This window comes from Pogona vitticeps, chromosome 2 (genome assembly GCF_051106095.1).
Source record: "Pogona vitticeps strain Pit_001003342236 chromosome 2, PviZW2.1, whole genome shotgun sequence".
In the NCBI taxonomy this organism is placed as follows: Eukaryota; Metazoa; Chordata; class Lepidosauria; order Squamata; family Agamidae; genus Pogona; species Pogona vitticeps.
The window spans coordinates 121,698,210-121,719,821 of NC_135784.1; the positions used below are offsets into that span (position 1 = coordinate 121,698,210).

A 21,612-nucleotide genomic window follows, 5' to 3' on the forward strand; every position below is an offset into this window, starting at 1 on the left:
GGCCTTCAGCCATCTTGGCTCATTAGGACTGTCCCCCAAGTTTAAACATTTTCCTGCTCTAATCAACAGATTGCCTCATTCAACAGTAGAAAGGTAAGCAGATACGTGAGTGGATGTACGGCACCCACTTAGAACAGTTTGGTATCACTTTAACTATCCTGGTTTTATCCGGAAAAAAGTGTGGGATTTATAGTTTGGCAGGGGACTTAGGAATGGTCTATTCATGAGCTCCATTGCCCCCCCCCTCAAACTTTACCATTAGAACTCTGTTTCCAGAGAATTTGAAGTATTTCACCAACTTACAAATTCTGTAGGCGGCAACCATGACAGCTAACGTGGACATAATCACATAACACAGACATTTATGCATAAGCAAGCAAAACACCAGAACAAATAGTAAAGGATGGGACAAAGCCAATAACGACTGGAAGTAAAAAAAAGGAAGGCCTGGCCTAGATAGATCAAAAGGTATTTGATGGTATCTAAGCTACCTGCACTGTCCCTTTATTGCGAAGTATGCAAGAGCCCCATTGATCAGGTTTCACTGCAAGCACCAGCTTGGCTGCTAGTTCTAGATGGAGCTGGGCAATCTCCAGATGTCCAGTGGGAGCACATGCCATCCCTGGACCCTGGAAGGCTGCACCCACTTCTATGAATCCCACTAATCATTTTTTTTCCTTTTTTAAAAGTATTTTTAACTGGGGAAAAAATATCCTTCGCCCTCTAGTGGCCAAAAGATTTTTTTTTATTTTTTTAAAATTGAGTGGGAGATATTGGAGGAGAGCTTAAACTTTGGCAAAATTACCCTCCCAGGCCCCCAAAGGATACAAGGGGATTTTTTAAACGCCTAATTGTGTATATGAGTGCTATTGTAAGCGGGGGGTCCACCTATGGGCCTTTGTGGAGTTCATGTGACCCATGGACAACATGCTCTGTATCCCTGCTTAGACTCTTACTTCCTGTAGGACCATTTGAGCAGGTGTTGATACACAGATCCAATTTTATTGTGCCAAGCATCTGTATATTGACCTACCTCAGAGGTGGTTATTTATTATTGTTGGTTAAAAGTATTTTAAACCATTTTCCTGCCCTCCAGGGCTCCCAAATCAAGGGTACAATATAACAGATTTTTTTAAAAAAACAACATTCTTTAATGCAGAATCAAAGCCATTTTTAAAAGCTTAGTTTTGAGCATTAAAAAACAAAGGCTACATTGAATAGTTCAGTTCTTACTGCTCACTAGAAGCTCGGCAAGGATGAAGATAGCCTAACTTCTCTTGTTGCCATAGTGACAACAGAATAAAATAAGGTATTAATAATAAAATTGACTACATATGGGGGGAAAGAACATTTTAGAATGTAGATATCTGGAAAGAAATGGAATCCTTCGTTTTAATTAGAATTAACAATAAAGTAAACATTTCCCTTACCACCAACACCACCATTTTTTTAAAAAAGAGGATGTTTGAGCTTTTAGAAGTATCTATTTGGCTACAATCCAGAAACATTAATACCCATAAATGCTGTTTTTATTGCCTCCTGTGTATTTTCCTAAAGGATGGGTGAAGTGACTGCTTCTTTCTTATGCAGGCCTTCTAGAGTTCTCTTTACAAAGCCAAGCAAAAAGAGGCCAAGGGAATGACCAACACCAGGAAGAGGAGCTTCCCCTTCACAGCAAAGGCCTGTGTGAATGATTGGGGTGGCTTAATCTCAGGGCCCCAAAAAATCCTGACGGATTTCAGGATGTTCAGGACAATACTTAGTCATCATTCACTTGTTTCTCTCTCCCCCCATTTTTCTGCTCAGACGTCTCTCAGTAAATAGTAGTAATAACTAAGTGAACTCATAGGAGAAGTCAACGGTTCTCACATACACAATAGCCCAGTGGTGGTGAACCTTTTTGGGCTTGTGTGCCCAAAATGGGGGGGGGGGGACAGCGGGTGGCATGCCGACGGACCCGGACCTGGAAGTGGCAGTTTAAGGGGGAATCATGCCGACGGACCCAGAGGACCTGGAAGTGGTGGAAGGGGGAATCCCGGCTGCAGCTGCCTCATGAGGTTTGGCTGCGTGGGGGGGGGGGGCGGGGGAGTAGCGACCTATGGCTTGCGTGCCAGAAGAAAGGGCTCCACGTGCCAGCTGTGGCATGCGTGCCATAGGTTCACCATCACTGCAATAGCCTCTCATCACTACAGTCTTATTTAAAGCGTCTTTATAGCTTTCTGGAGATGAGGCTCTATTTTCCCCTCATCCCAAAGAAGCCATAATTTTGAAGTTTAAAGAACACAATATCTCTGCCGCTGGAAATATCGGTTGAAGACTTTCCCTCTCAAATGGATCCATATAACGACACTGGGTAGGGATAGAAATTTTGCTGTCTTCCTGCCTCTCTAAGCCATTTTTCTTTCCCTTCCATTAATTCTAGTCATCTTTAGTCCCTAGCAGCATTTTCCAGACCATGAATTGTTTTTTAACAGGTTATAAATTGGAATCAATAAACTACTGGACTGGAGTTTATCCAAGCAGACTCTATTCTACAAGCAACTATAATTACCTGAAAAGTAATTTCTAACTTTCTTGTTCGTGTGAGTGCACCGGCTGGACCATGAGTGCCAGACAAGGATTCAGGTTATGCCCGAGACTTTTTGTTTGTTTTGTTTTCCATTCCTTTATAATTTTTACCTAAAAATAAGCAATATGGAATAACTGGGCACTAGCCTGCTGCTTCATTCACCTACGCCTGGCAAACCTGGTAACCCAGGTTTGCCAGACTTAGAAGAATAATGCAACCTTTTCGAGGAGAATAAAGTATCAGGGAAGTTCAATTTGTGCACCTCCCAGGGTCATATGTAGCTTTAGATTGCCCGCCTGTAAACACCACGATCAAGTTAAATCTGCTTACCCTCAGCCCTTTAAAATGTAGTATCTAGAAACCAGAAGGAGTGTGGGGGAACTGTAAGAATTTTAGTCACTATCTGCACACCGACTATCTTTAGAAGGCATCAGCAAACACCTCTCCCAAATCAAACAGGAACAGTTACTGAACAGTGATACAGAATAGAAAATCAGGATGGTTCCTGGTAAATAGGGGCAGCTGGAGCTTCTGAGGATGTCAAGTTTGGATGTAAGCAGCAAAAATTTAGCTGGCAAACTTTTTTTTTTCCTGGCACTGCCTTCCCTCTTTGGGAAGCAAGCTTTGCTGTGGAACAAGCTAGGATATTTTCCTGCTGAGAAAAGAAAAAAGGATGCTAACAGGGAGAAGAGAGGACAGGGGCAAGTGTTTGGAAGATGAACCTGGCAAAAACACTTCTCCACCCCCAAGCTACTGAGAGGGTAAAGCAGGCTGAGGAAATGAATCCACATTTATGAACAGAGTACTGTAGGTCTGTGTTTTCATGCTCCACCAAGAAAGCATCTGTTCTGCTTCCACTGGTCAAGCACAGGAGCAGAGCAGATAAGAGAGATCATGTTGGACTCCCTTGCTGCTTAAGGCTGGATGGATGAAAGTGAGATTTTGCCCACCTTACATCACTTTTGTTCACTCCTGGGCATTTTCCTCATAGGGCCTATGCAGCCTGGAGCTTTATGAACCAGTAAGGTCTTGAATAAAGATGCAGCTCTGGAGCAGTTGGTCCAGCCAGATCACAGTAGCATCCCAACATGCGGTTGTAAAAGAACATTTCTCATGCTGGAATTAGTGTGTCAACACTATGGGATGGTGGGCTTCTCCATTCCCTTCCCATAGCTTCTCTTCTAAAATTCTTTTTGTCTGTTTGCTGATTAAAGTTGAATTTAATTTAAAGCTTACAGGCAGGAAGATCTTGACTGAAGCAATGAACTCTTAAGGGAAAGTGCCATGATGCTAAAACCCAGAACAAAATATACCATGTTTTCAGGAGAGATGAAAAAGCACTGGAAGGCATAGATTTTGTCACTATTGTTACCAAGACAAGCCTTGTGTCATGAGGATGGGTTGTGATGGATATACAAATAACACCAGCAACAAATCCTGTACATAACATTGAACAAATGCTCCATCTGGAGCAGCCCTTAGTTGATGCATGCCTGATTTGGCACAAACTCTCCTGATTACTTCTCCATTCAGCCAGCTCTTAATTTTGGTGCTCAACCCTAACAAACAAATTCAGATTTGTGATTATAAATTGTCCTATAACCTCCCCACATTGTGTCTCAGATTTAATTTCTGCATTCCTCCAGCTGTAGGCTAGCATTCACCCAGATAAACCCTCATTGCTCAACACAATCCTTTAACAAGCTCTTTCAAAGCTCTCATTATTTTGAGTTTTGCTGCCTTTGGCTCCCATATGTCTCAGTTATGCCCAGCAATTATGAAATTCACAGAATGGATAATTCCGTCATGGTATCACGGAGGTATCTGATAGAACAGCAAGTTTATGGTGCATCCGGACAGCCCTTTTGTCATATTTTTTCTCAGTTTTACCTCCCACTCTCCTGTGACTCCTCTCTGTGTGCATTTCTCCAGGTATACATAAGATTTGTTCTTTACCTTGAAAATGGAGGCTCGGGGCTTTTTCTTTTTTGGAGGAATGTTAGGTTTGATGGTGGAATCCATGTGTCATGTCAGAACCCAATATAGTTGGTGCGGTGATGATACAAAAGAGATGGGAGAGGGAGCAAGAGAGATCCTGACCTAGAAAAGTGATCATGAAATACCAGGGCTTATGTAGGGTTCGGCAACTTGTGGCTTTCCAAATGTTCTTGGCCTGCACCATTGTCCTTCACTAGTGGCTACAATGGCTGGGCTCATAGGATCCGCAATCCAGCACCAAACATTCAGAGGGCCATTCTTGGCTTGGCTTTCCGTGAAAAACATTTAAATAGGCTCATAGACACACGTGGAGAAGGCTGCATGGGTGGGGAAGTGGCAACCGGTTTCTTGAGCAGAGCTATATTTCCCCCCCATTCCAGGAAGTGAGTAGGAGTTTGTTTCTTTGGAAATGTTCCACTTAAGTCTTCTGTTGTCACTTTTGAACATCCAGCTATTTAAACATTCCTTATCAATATCAGGATACTTAGGTGTTGCGTTACAGTGTGTAAAGTCTTTTATCAGAGCATGAGAAAATGTATCTTTTTTTGGAAAGCAACACTCTCTGCAAACCCCTCTTCTACTGACTGAGAGATGGGGAGAGATTCTGGCACCTGCTGTATTTTTAAAAGTCACTTTTTCAAGCTGTGGTGCTCCCCTGTTTTTCAGCCTCAAGACTTCTCTTCTGTGATGAAAGTGTGCTAAAGGACAGGGTGGGGCGAACGGTCAAACAACTCTAGAAATTCCAGTTTTTCAAGCCACTGCTCATTAAAATTCCATCCCATCCCTTCTGATTCTGTAAGGGGAGAGATTTCTTTACCCCAAAAAGTCTGCTACGGTAAGCTGAGATTTCGCTTACTGAAAGGTGTGCTTCCAGCTCCTATTCATCCTGTTGGAGAATATTGTATGATTGGCAGATCAATGGGACATTGGGAAACTTCGGGCATATGAGATAGCCAGAGAAGAAACAAATCAATTCTGTAAGTAATGCTGCTGCAGGCCAGAATAATAATATCTATAATGGGAAACATGTTTACTTTTTTGTTTTCTGTTGAGGTTCGTAATTCTCCCATGCATCTTGCCTATACTGTGCTGGTGCTTTCATGTAAACTTCAACAGAATTTCCTGCATTGCTATAATACATTTTATTCTGACTGCTGGCTTCTTAATGACCCAGGAGATGGTATGTTAATGGGCCAGAATGCCTGGCTGGTGTCTTCTCAGTTGGTGGTGAATAGTTGAGAGTTATCCAAGATTTCTCAAGTGCTAACCATCAGAGCTTAGAGAACCCTCTTAACTCACTTGTGGGGAGAGAGGTTTGTCATAAATTCTGTGTAGGTGTATGTCTTGGAACAGCATTTCCTTATCCATTGAACCACTTTTCCTTTCTAAAATAAAATGGTAGTGGCAATTTGTTTACTTCTCTTATGAGGATCTTTCTTTTCATAGTGAGAATGACCTCTTCCTCTACTTATTGGCAAGCTAGATCTCCAGGAGAAAGAAACTATATTTTAAAAGAACATTCAAAGATAATGTTTGGGGTGTTGCTTCTGTGGTGCTGCAATATTGTGAGCACATTGCCCTTTATAAGGCCAGGAGATTATCTGCCATCAAAGTCCAGCTACTTTTTCACAACCCTGTGAAGGATTCCTCCTGACTTCTAAGGAATAAATGTTGATGGCATAAGGGTGTGAAAGCCTATGCACCTGGTCCTCAGCTGTACTCACTGGGAAAGATCATCAGCTGGATTTTCAAAATTTACTTTGCGTGTAGAAAAGTAGTCAGTTAGGGATCATGTATACACAGGAGCTCCTTGGACTTCATTTTCAGCTTGTCTCCACTGCACCATCCGGTGGAGGCATATTTGCTACTTTCCTCACATGCCCTTCAGGAAGACAAGGCTCTTAGAGCCTTACTTCTCCATAATATTTTACACTCCATCCTAGAGTTGTCCTTAGGTTCTCTTGGACATCTTAGCTAAAAGCAAAGATGTCCCCAGGAGAGGGGACCCAATCCCTGCCCCCTAACAGACCTCATTTCCCCCTGCCTTCTCACACGTATCTCCAGCCAGTTTCTAGTCTTTGGGGCTCTTTAACTGAGAATCTGAAGTATATTAAAATAAATGCCCATCATGAACTTTAGCAAATGCTTTGTCATGGAAATGAACTGTACACCAGTGAATGACTGAACTGTTTGTTTCTTGGGGGTGTGACTGCTCAGAGAGAGAAATGCACGTTCATTGGGGTGCAGGTACACTGGCAATAAGAACCACCACTGAATTGGGTTCAGCATAATTAAATTCAATTTTTTAAAAGGTGACTAAACAACATACAAGGAATCATGGATTTGTTTACCTAGGAATTGGGGGGGGGGGTTTGATCAGAAGCATGGTGTTTGACTGTGCCAGGGTCATTTATTTTAGCAAAGATGTAAATCAATTTATTTTTAATCATTTTGGCATATGTTGTAAACTGTCTTGCAATGGCTACCTCTCAGAAGTACTCCTGCTATGTGCTATTTTTTCCCTTATTTACAAGTGAGATAGCAATAATCTACCATATATGCAAAAGAGAGAGAGAGAGAGAGAGAGATTGTTGGGCTGGCTAGAGAGGAAGTGAGTGCCAGTACAGCAAGAGGCGCCAGAGGAGGTGGAGGTGGCAGCATTGCAGGGTGGACCACCATGTCTAAGGCTCAGGAGACAGAGAAGGAGGCAGCCAGAGCAGCCAGGAAGGTCCTTCTGGCTCCGGCTCCTGCTGCTTCTCTCACCAACACTGGCAGAGGAGGCCAGGAGGTGCATTTTGGAAGAGGGGCCTTGGTAGGCACAGGGGGCTGTGAGGTGAGGGAGTAGCCAGGCCAAACATTGGTAACTGGAGAGGACAGCAGAAAATGGTGGAAGAGTCTTCCAACAGAACATAAGGATGCCCCCCCGAGCCATGTCCCCTCAACCTCCCTTAATTCAGGCAGTCATCTCCTTGTCTCCCTTGCTGGCTCACCAGGGTGCTTGAAGGCTACTCCACATCTTTATCATTGTCTTCACCAGTGCTGTTTAGTTCAGTGGGGCCCACCCAGGACAAGATGAAGGTGTTGGCCCTGAGTTATGCTACTAATATAAATAGGCCTGTCACGGAGATTCACTCACTGTGAAGTCACACTGGAGTACTCAGATTTCTTCACATTTAGTGGCCACACAGGAGGAAAGCTTTGTTTGCTGCTGTCTTGTAGCCCTGCATGTGATACTGTTACAAAGGAGCTACCTAATAAGCTGTAAACAAGTGTTCCCTCCTCATTTCCTTTTCTCATTATCTGACTCCTAGCTGTTAAAAACCGCAGAAAAATCAACTGACCAAATGCATTAAAAGGCACTGACACATTCTAAAAGATCTAGAGGGGTTTGAAGAGTGAATACGGATATCCTTTAAAAGGACTAAGAAACTAAGAGATATATTGGTTAGAAGTGAGTACAAAGATACTATACTATCACTAATTTCCAGTGTTTTACCTGCCCCCCCCCAGAGGACATCAGCCATGTGGGCATTGTGTTTATTACAGTAATACAAGGCACATGTCAGAATTTATAGATTCACAGAATGAAAAGGTTTACACCCTGAAGGATTTCACTAATTGTAATACCAAGGGAATAATCTATGCTATAAGGTGCCCATGTAATAAACTGCACATAAGAAAAACCTCTAGACCTCTTAAAGTACAAATGGGTGAACACCTCAGTCATTTAAGAAATAAATGACTAGGCAGTCCTCTAGTTGGCCATTGTACAGAAATAAACCATACAATAAAATATTTGGTGTTCTGGGCCACGGACAGAGTTCCTGGGAACTGTGAAAAAGTCTTTACTAAAAAGGGGAGTTGACTGGATCCTGAAACTGAACACCCTAGTACCTCATGGGTTAAACAAAGAAATAGACTTTCTCCTTTTATTATGATAACACTGCTGGGCAGGTTATCTTGCCACCCTGCACAACTGTGTACAAATGCCTCCTCCCCTAGTGCCTGCACTTTCTAACACTTTCAAATAGTTTTTGAGCTGATATAGATCAAAAAAAGGTGCAGAGGATATAAAGAAGCTCAGTAAGTATTTGATATCGTGTCTAATATATTTTATCATGCCTAATGTGCTTAGTATAAATGCATGTATTTATATAAAGTTGAGAGTCCCAAGTCAGTTGTATATATACATTATTATTGTTTTAAGAAAATGTGAATGATTATTTATTTATTTATTTGATTCAATATCTAATGTGTGGCTTTGTGTTATGCTCAGCTCCTGAAGAAGGCTTTGCTGAAACACATTGAGCCAGAGCTTTTTAACATCTCATTCAAAGAAATACAGAATAAAGAGCTTGTTTCTACTTTCTACATTCTGAGACTTTGTCTCTCATTTATAATCTTGACCAAAGACTTCGCTTTTGTTTTGTTTTTGTTCAGTCGTTTAGTCGTGTCCGACTCTTTGTGACCCCATGGACCAGAGCACTCCAGGACCTCCTATCCTCCAGCGCCTCCCGGAGTTGTGTCAAATTCATGTTTATTTATTTATTTATTTATTTATTTATTGGATTTATATACCGCCCCATAGCGCTACAAGCACTCTCCGGGCGGTTTACAATTTTAATTATAAAGGCTACACATTGCCCCCCCAGCAAGCTGGGTACTCATTTTACCGACCTCGGAAGGATGGAAGGCTGAGTCAACCTTGAGCCGGCTACCTGGGATTTGAACCCCAGGTCGTGAGCACAGTTTTAGCTGCAGTACAGCGTTTTAACCACTGCGCCACGAGGCTCTTGTTGGTTGCTTCAATGACACTGTCCAACCATCTCATCCTCGGTCGTCCCCTTCTCCTCTTGCCTTCACACTTTCCCAACATCAAAGTCTTTTCCAAGGAGTCTTCTCTTCTCATGAGATGGCCAAAGTATTGGAGCCTCAGCTTCAGGATCTGTCCTTCCAATGAGCACTCGGGGTTGATTTCCTTTAGAATTGATAGGTTTGTTCTCTTTGCAGTCCAGGGAACTCTCAAGAGTCTCCTCCAGCACCACAATTCAAAGGCATCAATTCTTCGGCGGTCAGCTTTCTTTATGGTCCAGCTCTCACTTCCATACAACACTACAGGAAAAACTATAGCTTTGACTATTCGGACTTTTGTTGGCAAGGTGATGTCTCTGCTTTTTAAGATGCTGTCAAGGTTTGTCATTGCTTTCCTCCCAAGAAGCAGGCGTCTTTTAATTTCGGGGCTGCTGTCTCCATCTGCAGTGATCATGGAGCCCAAGAAAGTAAAATCTGTCACTGCCTCCACATCTTCCCCTTCTATTTCCCAGGAGGTGATGGGACCAGTGGCCATGATCTTAGTTTTTTTGATGTTGAGTTTCAGACCGTTTTTTGCACTCTCGTCTTTCACCCTCATTACAAGGTTCTTTAGTTCCTCTGCACTTTCTGCCATCAGAGTGGTATCATCTGCATATCGGAGGTTGTTGATATTTCTTCCTGCAATCTTAATCCCAGTTTGGGATTCCTCCAGTCCAGCCTTCCGCATGATGTATTCTGCATATAAGTTAAATAAGCAGGGTGACAATATACAGCCTTGTCGTACTCCTTTCCCAATTTTGAACCAATCCGTTGTTCCATATCCAGTTCTAACTGTTGCTTCCTGTCCCACATATAGGTTTCTCAGGAGATGGATAAGGTGGTCAGGCACGCCCATTTCTTTTAGGACTTGCCATAGTTTGCTGTGGTCCACACAGTCAAAGGCTTTTGCATAGTCAATGAAGCAGAAGTAGATATTTTTCTGGAACTCTCTGGCTTTCTCCATAATCCAGCGCATGTTGGCAATTTGGTCTCGAGTTCCTCTGCCTCTTCGGAATCCCGCTTGTACTTCTGGGAGTTCTCGGTCCACATACTGCTGAAGCCTACCTTGTATGATTTTGAGCATAACCTTGCTAGCGTGCGAAATGAGTGCAATTGTCCAGTAGTTGGAGCATTCTTTGGCACTGCCCTTCTTTGGTATTGGGATGTAGACTGATCTTTTCCAGTCCTCTGGCCACTGTTGAGTTTTCCAAACTTGTTGGCATATTGAATGTAGCACCTTAACAGCATCATCCTTTAAGATTTTAAATAGTTCAACTGGAATGCCATCACCTCCACTGGCCTTGTTGTTAGCCAGGCTTTCTAAGGCCCACTTGACCTCACTCTCCAGGATGTCTGGCTCTAGGTCAGCAACTATATTGTCTGGGTTGTCCGGGATATCCAAATCTTTCTGATATAATTCCTCTGTGTATTCTTGCCACCTCTTCTTGATGTCTTCTGCTTCTGTGAGGTCCCTTCCATTTTTGTCTTTTATCATGTCCATCTTTGCACAAAACTTTCCTCTAATATCTCCAATTTTCCTGAACAGATCTCTGGTTTTTCCTTTTCTGTTATTTTCCTCTATTTCTTTGCATTGTTCATTTAAGAAGGCCCTCTTGTCTCTCCTTGCTATTCTTTGGAAGTCTGCATTCAATTTTCTGTAACTTTCCCTATCTCCCCTGCATTTGTTTCCCTTCTCTTTTCTATTTGTAAGGCCTCGTTGGACAGCCACTTCGCTTTCTTGCATTTCCTTTTCTTTGGGATGGTTTTTGTTGCTGCCTCCTGTACAATGTTACGAGCCTCTATCCAAAGTTCTTCAGGCACTCTGTCCACCAAATCTAGTTCCTTAAATCTGTTCTTCACTTCTACTGTGTATTCGTAAGGGATTTGGTTTAGATTGTACCTGAGTGGCCCAGTGGTTTTTCCTACTCTCTTCAGTTTAAGCTTGAATTTTGCTATGAGAAGCTGATGATCAGAGCCACAATCAGCTCCAGGTCTTGTTTTTGCTGACTGTATAGAGCTTCTCCATCTTTGGCTGCAGAGAATATAGTCAATCTGATTTCCATGTTGCCCATCTGGTGATTTCCATGTGTAGAGTCGCCTCTTGTGTTGTTGGAAAAGGGTGTTTGTGATGACCAGCTTGTTCTCTTGACAAAACTCTATTAGCCTTTGCCCTGCTTCATTTTGAACTCCAAGGCCAAACTTCCCTGTTGTTCCTTTTATCTCTTGACTCCCTACCTTAGCATTCCAGTCCCCCAGAATGAGAAGAACATCCTTCTTCGGTGTCAGTTCTAGAAGGTGTTGTAAATCTTCATAAAATTGTTCAATTTCAGTCTCCTCAGCAATGGAGGTTGGTGCATAAACCTGGATTATTGTGATGTTGAAAGGTCTGCCTTGGATACGTATTGACATCATTCTATCATTTTTGAGATTACAGTATATCCCATTACGGCTTTTCCCACTCTTTTGTTGACTATGAGGGCTACTCCATTCCTTCTACGGGATTCTTGCCCACAATAGACTTCGCTTACCATTCCTATATGTTTGTTCCCATAGTGGCTTTACTGCATTGGTTCAAGTCGTCACATAGTGGTACCTCGCTAGACAATGACCCCGCTGTATGACGAATCCGCAGGACGGTGACTTTTTTGCAATTGCTATAGCGATCGCAAAGCAATGTTTCGTATGGGGGATTTTCGCTGGACGTTGATTAGGTCCGTGCTTCGTGAACTGTTTGTTTGCAAGACGATGATGTTTTCCAGCTCCACAAAATGGCTGCCCTGTGTTTTCCGGACCCATGCTTTGCAGGGCAGCCATTTTAACAGCTGATTGGCGCTCAGAAAATGGCTTCCCCTATGGGCGATCTTTGCTGGACGATGAGGTAATTTCCCCATTGGAACGCATTAAATGGGTTTCAATGCATTCCAATGGGGAAACTGTTTTCGCTGGACGATGTTTTTGCTTAACAGCAATTTCAGGGGAATGGATTATCATTGTGGTGTGGGGCACCACTGTAATCTGAAACACTGTAAATGGATGAGTAGCTTTTTTTTAAAAAAGTAGTTGATGTAGGCAAAAACTGTGGTTAGGGGGGAATCTGTGGTTAGCTTTTCCTTTTGTGCCATGTGATCAATGGAAAAAAATGCAAATCAGCCCCTTCCCATCCCGGAGCATCTCCTACAATTTTTATCAATGTGGTTGCAATACAGTGTGGACCTGGGGTGAGCACAAAGGCTAAAAGGGGCAACTGCCCCAAGTGGTAAGTTAGAAAAAAAGGCAAAATTAGAGGGCTTCAGGCAAGCAACTGGGGGAATGCTTGGGGAGATTATCTGCTACTGGAGGTACATATGGAAGCTGGGATAACTAATATACTAGTCAAGACAGAAAGAGCGAGCTAGGGAAGGGAGTGAGAAAGGGTGGCACCAGATACCTTATCCCAAGTTATTAATTAAAATTAATACATTTGGGGGGGAAAAGAAACCACTCTTGTTCCCTCTCCTGTATTCCAGGTTAAAGTGGCAGCTCATTCCTCAAAGAAGAAAAACAGCTTCATGGGATTTAAAGCAAAGATTCCACCTTGAAATCTGTTAGGGCCTGCCACCCACCTGCCTCATGTGGAATATTTCATCCTCAAGGTTTTGATCTACAGCAACCATGAGCTTTATTGAGCATGGCCAACGTTAAAGAATCATGGGAGCTGTAGACCAAAACATTGTGGGAGGAGTTTGCCCACCCCTGCTCTACACATTGCAGAATTTATATTTTCACTGCTGCTTGTACTGCTTGCTCATGGTTGCCTATGCATTGGCCTTTAACAAGGAAAGACAGTAAAGAACTTGGAGTTGAATCTTAATTCTGACCTTACTGATTGAGCAGCAGGATGTGATTTGTTAAAATATAAATTAGTTCTCACTGTGTAAATTTCAGCACTTTCTAATCTTTCTCTCTAATTTCTGTATTGATTTGAATTAATTGCTATTCAGGGAGTCACAAGCTCTTTGCTATGACCTTCTAATGACTTGCAATGATGCTTGCTACTACTTGATTTGAATTTTAACTCTGAGCTGTTTTTCAGTTCAGCTGTGACTAAAAAGAAAAGTTTCCCTTATCAGTAGGAATTCAGTGTAACATTTTGTTTTACATAGCTCAGGAATACCACATTACTTGTATTTTTCCTCCAATCATCTCTAAAGCAATCACCTCTGCTAGCTATTCTTCACCATAGTATGATCAGTTTTATCCTATGAAACACAGTCCATTGGGAGAGTGCTTACTTTCCTATATGAATCCCAAAATTCAACCCACAGAGATCCATATTGGACTACACTGAATTTTTATCTGCAAACATTTTTGAGATTTTTTTTTAAAAAAAAAAATATCCTGGTTTTGAAGGGGCAAGATTCACCCTGAAAAGAACTTGCAGGTTTTGCTTGGTTTTTCACAGATGTTCTTCAGACCTGCTGTTATTTCAGTACTATTGTTGGATGTGGTAGGGTTTTTTTCTTCTCCTTCATTAAGAAAACATGGCTAATCAGAGATCATCTTGTCAATGTCATCATGTCACAGTGCCTTGTGACCAATCATAATTGGATTGGGATTTGGATACATGATGATGTCACTGGGCAAGAATGAAGCCAGTTCCCCCCCCCCCAATCTAAACAGATAGGATACATATTTGGGGAACATATGATGGGGAACGTATTTCCATTACTAAGGCAACTCGTCCAGTGCTTCCTGCTTGGCTTTGCTGCACTAGTTCAGCAGGGCATATTAGGGAGCAACGGCCAACTGGTTCAGCAACACCTGGACTGCCATGAATAACTCACCATCTCTCTAGATCCTCCCCTAAAAAATCACAGTAAAGTAGCCTTAGTACTTTTGAAGGGACTTGAAAAAGCCCTTGTTGCAGACACTGCAGAGAGGAAGATGTCAGTGGGACCTTTCCTGCCATTGTGAGTAGCAAGCACTGGAAAGAATTCCAAATGGAACTGTGGAAGGAGCAAAGGATTTTTAAAAACCCACACTTCCTTCCACCCTGTGATCATGACCTGGCTCAGGGAACCCACAGTGGCTGTTTGTTCAACAAGAAGCAGCCAGAAGACATCACTGTATGTCACAAAACGTCACAACAAACTTGGTTCTTGGCTAGTTAAACTGTACAAAGAGATGAAGGTCTGTTGCTTCCTTCATGTTCCCTCCATGCAGGAAAAAATCCAGACCTACCAGACTGCCTTCATATTCCCTGGCAAAACATCTCACATGACAATCTGAGAAGGCTTCTGCCAACTATGTAAGGGTCAGCTAAATAGAAAAATATTTAGATATTTTTTATCTCCAAGAAATGATGATCAATAACAGCCATGATCCTCCATTCCCACTTCCCTCTCCCTCCCTCTCATTACATGCACACACTCAGAAGTGACTTACAAGCTTTGTGCATGCAGATGTAGACTCTGAAAAGACATGCATAGAGATCTTTTAAAAATATATATTTATCCATATTCTTAAGTGTCCTTGAGACATAATAGCTGAAGAGCGTCTGGAGTAATCAGGAAGGAGTAGTAAACAGAACCGTAACCACAAAAAGGCTATCAGAAGCCCCCCCTAAATCAGCCCTAAAATCCCCAGTAATGAGTGATGGTAAGAAGAAAAAAGTAGTTTCAAAATTAAACTAAACATTTTACTTAATGACTTGAGAGATTTTGTGTGCGGTAGAGTGTTCTTGTATATATGTGAAAAGGGCCTTCATTACAAGTTTGATGGGCCTGTTAAGGCACTCAGACGTAATGCCTCTTTTTTTTCCTCCAGACCTGCCATCTTACCACCTACCGAGGCTGCAAATACGGCGCCAAATGGGAAGAAAAATTAGTATTCTGCTTGAAAGTTTTGCTGTTTTCCCCTTTTTCCTTACCTTTAAATCCTGCTGGGTAAGGACACAACAATAGAATATAATTATCCTGTGCTCTACCTAAATACAAAACAAAATCCTCTTCCCATATTTCCTTAACACACTTATCATTGCTCATTTTCTGTATAAGGAAACAGAAACAGCTGTAAAACCTAAGGGCACATGCCAGCTTCACACGCTATGCGTTTAGCAGACTAACTCTAAACCAGATGTGGATGGGAAGAATCCCCATGAGGAAAGTATGCTGTTCTTCTTTTGACACAGAAGCCATCCCTGCAGTCTGTCTTGATGTACTTTAGTGGCTTGAATAGTTAGGAACCAAGGAGGGACCACCGGTTCCAAGTGTGTCTGGCAGGGTTTGTAGGTATTTAAAAAAAAATAAAACAAAATACTGTAATCAAATTAAAAAAAAAAAAGAACGAGGTGATTGGCAATCCTTTGTCTACCGAGATGGGAGAACGCTGTTCGTCTTACATTACCTGAAGGGAAAAAAGGAAGTTTCAGATTGATGTAACAGGTTTGGGGTCTCCCTCTTGGGATGAGGATTTAACTTAGTTCCTGATACTGCAATGGAGTATGCTCCAGCACTGCTACTATCCTTAACAACCTTGCTCAAGTCTTGCACTCTAAAAGCCACAGCTCCCTTTAACCGAGTCAGATACTCCCAGAAGCCCTATTTGGGGATGATGGGATTTCTTAACTGGTGGTAATTTCCTGCTGAAATGTATATTAATAGATGTATGTCAACGGAGGTTAAGTAAGCGGATTCTGACCAGTATTTCATTGGATGCATCTCTACTAAGTGCTGATACCATTTCAGCTGTCTCCCTCCATCCTGAGGAATCCTGGGAACAAAGTTTGGTGCAGAACCTTGTGCTCGAGAGCTCCAGTGCATTGGTTCTCAACCTTTGGTCCTCCACATTTTTGGACGTCAGTTTCCATAATCCTTGAGCATTGGCCATGCTGCATGGGGCTTTAATGGTACACTAATAAGTTTTTCCTCATATTACAAATAGACATCTCAAGTGGAAAAGAGAAATAATTTTGAGACTGATGGTTCTTTGGACAACTAGTACCCAACAGCCATCCAAACTAATCGGAATTCAGTGGCTGGCTTCCTATTGTTTTGTTATACATGCAGGAGGCAAACAGCATAACTTCCATTGCCTTCTATCTGGTAGTTAATAAGTGCCCATTTGGATTCTCAAGCATGCAACAAATTAGAAGGTGTGCATGCCCCGCAAATCTCAGCAACAACTTCTTAATTGGCAGTTTAAAGCCACTGTTACTCCATTTGCCTTCCATATGTGTATCAAAGTAATGTGATTTCAGCCAGTGCATTATTGCCAGGTATATATTTACTTGCATTTCTTCAGCCAGTGAACAAAGAAAATATTTTTGGAGTTCATGCTTCCCCCCCCCCCATGAATGAAATATGAAATACCCCCCCATGAATGAAATATGAAATACAGATTATTATTCCAGACATGGAACACAAATGAGGAGCAGTGGAGCCATATTATGACTACAGACTGCCATTGGAACATAGCTGCTTTCTCCCAGGCCATACTGATGGTCCATCCTAGCCTTGTATTGTCCCCTTTGATGAGTAGTGGATGACAAAGTCTCAAGATCTTTCCCAACATCTGCTACTTAGTCCTTTTAACCAGAGGAGGATGGAGTGAAGCCAACACTGAGCTATGAACTCTCTTCAGATCTTGAAAACATTTTTAAAGGATTACAACTCACAGCTGCTCCTAGCTGTCCGGAGGATTCTGGGAATTGTAATCCAAAGATTAGTGTGTCCAAATGTTACACTCTCTCCTAGTTATACTGATAATTAATTATGGGAAAAATATAACCTAGCATGTGTATCTGGCCGGGTAGATCAATGAACTGGGTACCTGGCTGCAGATCCAGAGGCTGGGAGTTCGATTCCCCACTATATGTCTCAGGAGAATAGTAAGTTTATAAAACTGCACAGAGGAAGGCAGTGATGAACCCGAGCGTACCTAGAAAACCCTGGGAAAAGAGTCACCGCAAGTTGGAATGAACTTGATGGCAAATTGTTGTTGATGTTAACCATGTTCATAATCATGGGTATTATTGTTCAGTTGTGATCACCTCTGCTAATTCTGGAAATCTACTGCATATAAATAGTTTGAGTATCGCAAGTGGAAATACTACTTTCCAATTAGTGGAAGTATGAAAACATTCAAAACTAGATCTTCCCTGATCTAACATTCAGTTTCATTTAGCTCTGGCCCAAGATATTACATCAGCTAAGGTGACAAACAAAATTGCATCCTCTCTCCAATCTGCTTATACAAGTTGTCTGGACTGGAAGCAGAATCCTCCTTGAATACTGGCAATACATCGTATTAATTGAAAGGATTCCAGGTTTAGTGAAAATCCAAGCTTCCTTATTTTAATTAACACAGTGGTACCCATCATCTCAGCCTGCCTAGTTACTCCAGACTGATTCCTACTATCATAGCAAACAAAATCACCTTACTGAAGTTTAATTCCAATTGCATCTGTATATAATCTGCATGGTGTGTGTCTGTGTTCTGTACCAGCAAGTCGGAACCAACCCTAATAGGGCTTTCAAGGTAAACAAGATATTTAAGAAGTGGTTTTACTTTTGAATTCATGCCTTGGGTGAGAGTTAAAGCTGGTACCTTTTTTCTGGTGCTTCCTGGTACTCATTTTCTAAGAGATTACCTTTGGTTCTGCCTTCCAAAGTGGCACATACACCATGCCTCCCGCTGAAAGTTCATGGAGAATATTTTGTTTCTGTTTAGCCACATTTGATATTTGTTGATCGTTACTTGTCCCAAAGATTAGCTCTTACAGTTAGGGGTTCTGCCTGCAGGACTAAAAATGCTTGGAGGTTTTGAGGCATGTAATTAAAGATGGCCACAGATGAAAGGCTTCATGAAAAGGCTGGCTCTTAAACATAAGACATGTTCAAGTCTTGAATTAATACAGCCAGGTTTACAGTGAGTTCCCTGATCATTAACAAATGAACTGTTACGTTAAGTTTCTAATGAAGCAAACCAGAGGTTATAACTGCATGAGAGCGCAGTGATGTTCTTGAGCAGCAGAGCAAATCAACATTCTATAAAGCAAATCTAAAAGTGAGACAGCTCAAACAAAAATATATTTGAAACTGGACATCAAAAAAGATCCCAAACACTCCGCTTCAGATGTCAAAGGGATCCGATGTTGAGCCATTAAAAACTACACTGCCCTTCATTTCCTCATGAAAGGACCTGATGATGTTAAGGAGTCGAGGTGGACATCCAATCTTGGGAAGTATTTTAAAAAGGCCATCCCTGCTAACCAAATCAAAGGCCTTTGTAAGATCTTTGAAGGCCACAAAGAGTGGCTGTGGTTTTTCTCTACATTTCTCCTGCAACTGTCTGAGGGAGAATACCATGTCAGTGGTGGATCTATTAGCTCGAAATCCATACTGTGATTCTGGATAGACTCTGTCTGCAAGCACCTGGAGTCTCTTCAGGACAGCACGGGCAAGCAGCTTCCCTACAATGCTGAAAAGAGAGATGTCATGGTAGTTATTGCAGTCACCCCTGTCTCGTTTGTTCTTATACAATGTGACAATGTTTGCATCCTTCATGTCCTATGGTACTCCACCTTCCCTCCAGCAAATACAAAAGATTTCATAAAGCTCAGTATTGATGATCTCTTTACAGCACCTCAGCACTTCAGCAGGGATGTTAATCTTCCCAGGTGCCGTGTCGGAGGCGAGGGAATCCAAGGCCACTTTTATTTCTGTTAAAGTTGGTTCGCTGTCCAACTCTTCCAAGATAGTCAGACACTTGATGTTATTTAGTGCCCCTTTGGTTACTACATTCTTCCTGGAATATAGCTCAGAGTAATGCTGCACCCAGGTTTTCATCTGCTGTACTCGGTCCTGGATGATCATGCCTGTAGCAGACTTCAAGGGAGCAGATTTCTCCTGTATTAGACCTAAAGCCTGCTTGATACTGTCATACATTCCTTTGATGTTACCTGTGTCTGCTGCTATATGTATCTGAGAGCAGAGCTGAAGCCAATAATCGCTGGAAGCTCTCCTGGCAGCCTGATGGATTTGCTATGAGCAACTCGAAGAGCCTGCAAGTTATACTCACTAGGACAGGCTTTGTATGCTGCTAGATCTCTCCCCTTATCCTCAATGGCTGGCATCAACTCCTCTGAATGGGCTTCGAACCAGCCTGCCATCTTCTTTGTCTTCTTGCCAGATGTGGACAAGACAGTGTTATAAACAGCATTCTTGAAATGTTCCCATCATTCAAGTGCATTTGCACCAGCCAGGCCTGGAAGGGTTTCCTCAAGCGCTTGGGCAAATTCCTCCACTTTGCTTTGATTGCGAGTCTTGCTGATGTCAATACATGGTCTTCCTTCCTTTTTCGTGTGATACAATCTCTTTGTTCACAGTTTTACTCTGCTACACGCCAGGAAGTGATCAGTATTGGAATCAGCACTTTGGTAACTGTGTGTGATCGTAATACTAGGAAGGCTAGAACATCTAGTGAAGATCAAATTGAGTTGATGCCAATGCTTCCATCTTGGATGTCTCCAGGAAACTCTGTGTTGCAGCTTCATATTAAAGAACGTATTGCTGACACAAAGACCATAATAACAGCAAAACTCCAGCAGGGGGTGGCTATATTCATTCATCTTCCCAATGCCAAAACGGCCTAGATAATTGGGCCAAGAATTGTGATCAGCACCAACTCTAGCATTAAAGTCTCCAAGAATGAACAGTGGCTCTCGCTCAGGGATTTTTTTGGTAGTAGCTGCCAGATTGTCATAGAATTTCTCTTTGACTTCTGTTGTGGATGATAGTGTTGGTGCATATGCACTAATGAGGGTGACCCGTGCTGCTGATGAGTACGAACCCTGGGTAAAGTAATATGGAGGATAGGCTGTTACCCAAGCAGCAAATGCCCCCTCTCCACATCGCTGAAATAGTCCAGTGGAAAGGCAAGAGCCAATACAACTGGCTCCAGCGACATCACAGGAGTTGCCAGAATGACATGAACTGCCTCCGGGACTCCAGCTCTGGATTTTGGCTCGAGGTTAACTCCTGAAGCTTTTTCCATCAGTGGATATAGCCACAAGGCAGTAGAGGTTTGAAATCTTCTCCTAGATAGGCTGCCTTCCAAAGTTGATGAGCCCAAACTACCCGTCCAGCTCCCTAAGAGTGTGGATATTAGAACACAGGACTCCAGCTGCCGGACCCTATCTTTCAAGAGGACCATCAACTAACACTTAGAGCATTTCTACCCAGGCACCTCATTGGCAAGAAAACAAACATACCACAGGTGTTACAAATGCAACAGATCCTGCACTCTCCATCTTGACTGATTGGTCAGTGAATTGAAAAAGGGAGGAAGTCTGATCCAACCCCTAAAACTTTCCTGCCCGCCAGGTGTATGCAATGCTATTTGGCCTTCCTATTTACCAGATTAGAGTCATAAACAGAATCAGAGGATTTTGCACACCGTTAGGAGTGTGCTTCTGCCAGCCCACATTTAAAGCCCAAACCCCACCCCTTCAGACCATGCAGTCAGGGAGAACAAAGGTCAGCCTAGAAGAAAAAACTCACCAAATAAAATGTCCACCCAAACACAGCTTACCTCCAGCCTCAGCTCCTTTCCAGGAAAAGTGCTTAGAGCTTCTGCCAGCCCACATTTAAAGCCAGAACCCCACCCCCTCAGACCATGTGGTCTCCCTTATCTATGGTCTACAATTTTTGATTATCATGGAGACATGTGCTGTTATCTGCTGATGGAGCATACAAAAGGTGTAGGCATTTTGTTCACAATATTTTCTAGAATGTTTTATAATAAAGCAGGTATAAGTTATCAGGGGAGATCGCATTTTAGAGGGAGTGTGAAAGGCATCTGTTCAACATGGGCTTGAATGCATCTTGTTGCATGACAACAATAGTTTCTCAAATAGCACCTTGTTCCCATTGCCATGAGGCAAAAGAACAAATTCTGCCACTTAAAATTAAATTCTGCCACTTAAAATGTTTCAAGGAAAAGCAGACATCTACAACCGCCTGCCCATGGACTCCTTAATGGGGAACAAGACCCATACAGTGTTGGATTTTCCCATCAGTCCTACAAAAACAAACCTAGACACAAAAGCCAGTGGAAAATGTGACTTCCATCTCAAGCAACAAAACAAAATGCATCCCTAAAGGAAAATAATTCATGTCTCATTTCCAAGTATTGAATTGGTCTTGAGGGCTTTG

The 21,612-nt window shown here is 42.4% G+C and overlaps 1 protein-coding gene across 1 annotated transcript in view; it reads left to right on the forward strand.

The window, feature by feature from the left end:
• Positions 1-21,612, forward strand: part of ATP10B (ATPase phospholipid transporting 10B (putative)) — a 204,224-nt gene that overhangs the window by 15,481 nt on the left and 167,131 nt on the right. The window lies entirely within an intron of this gene.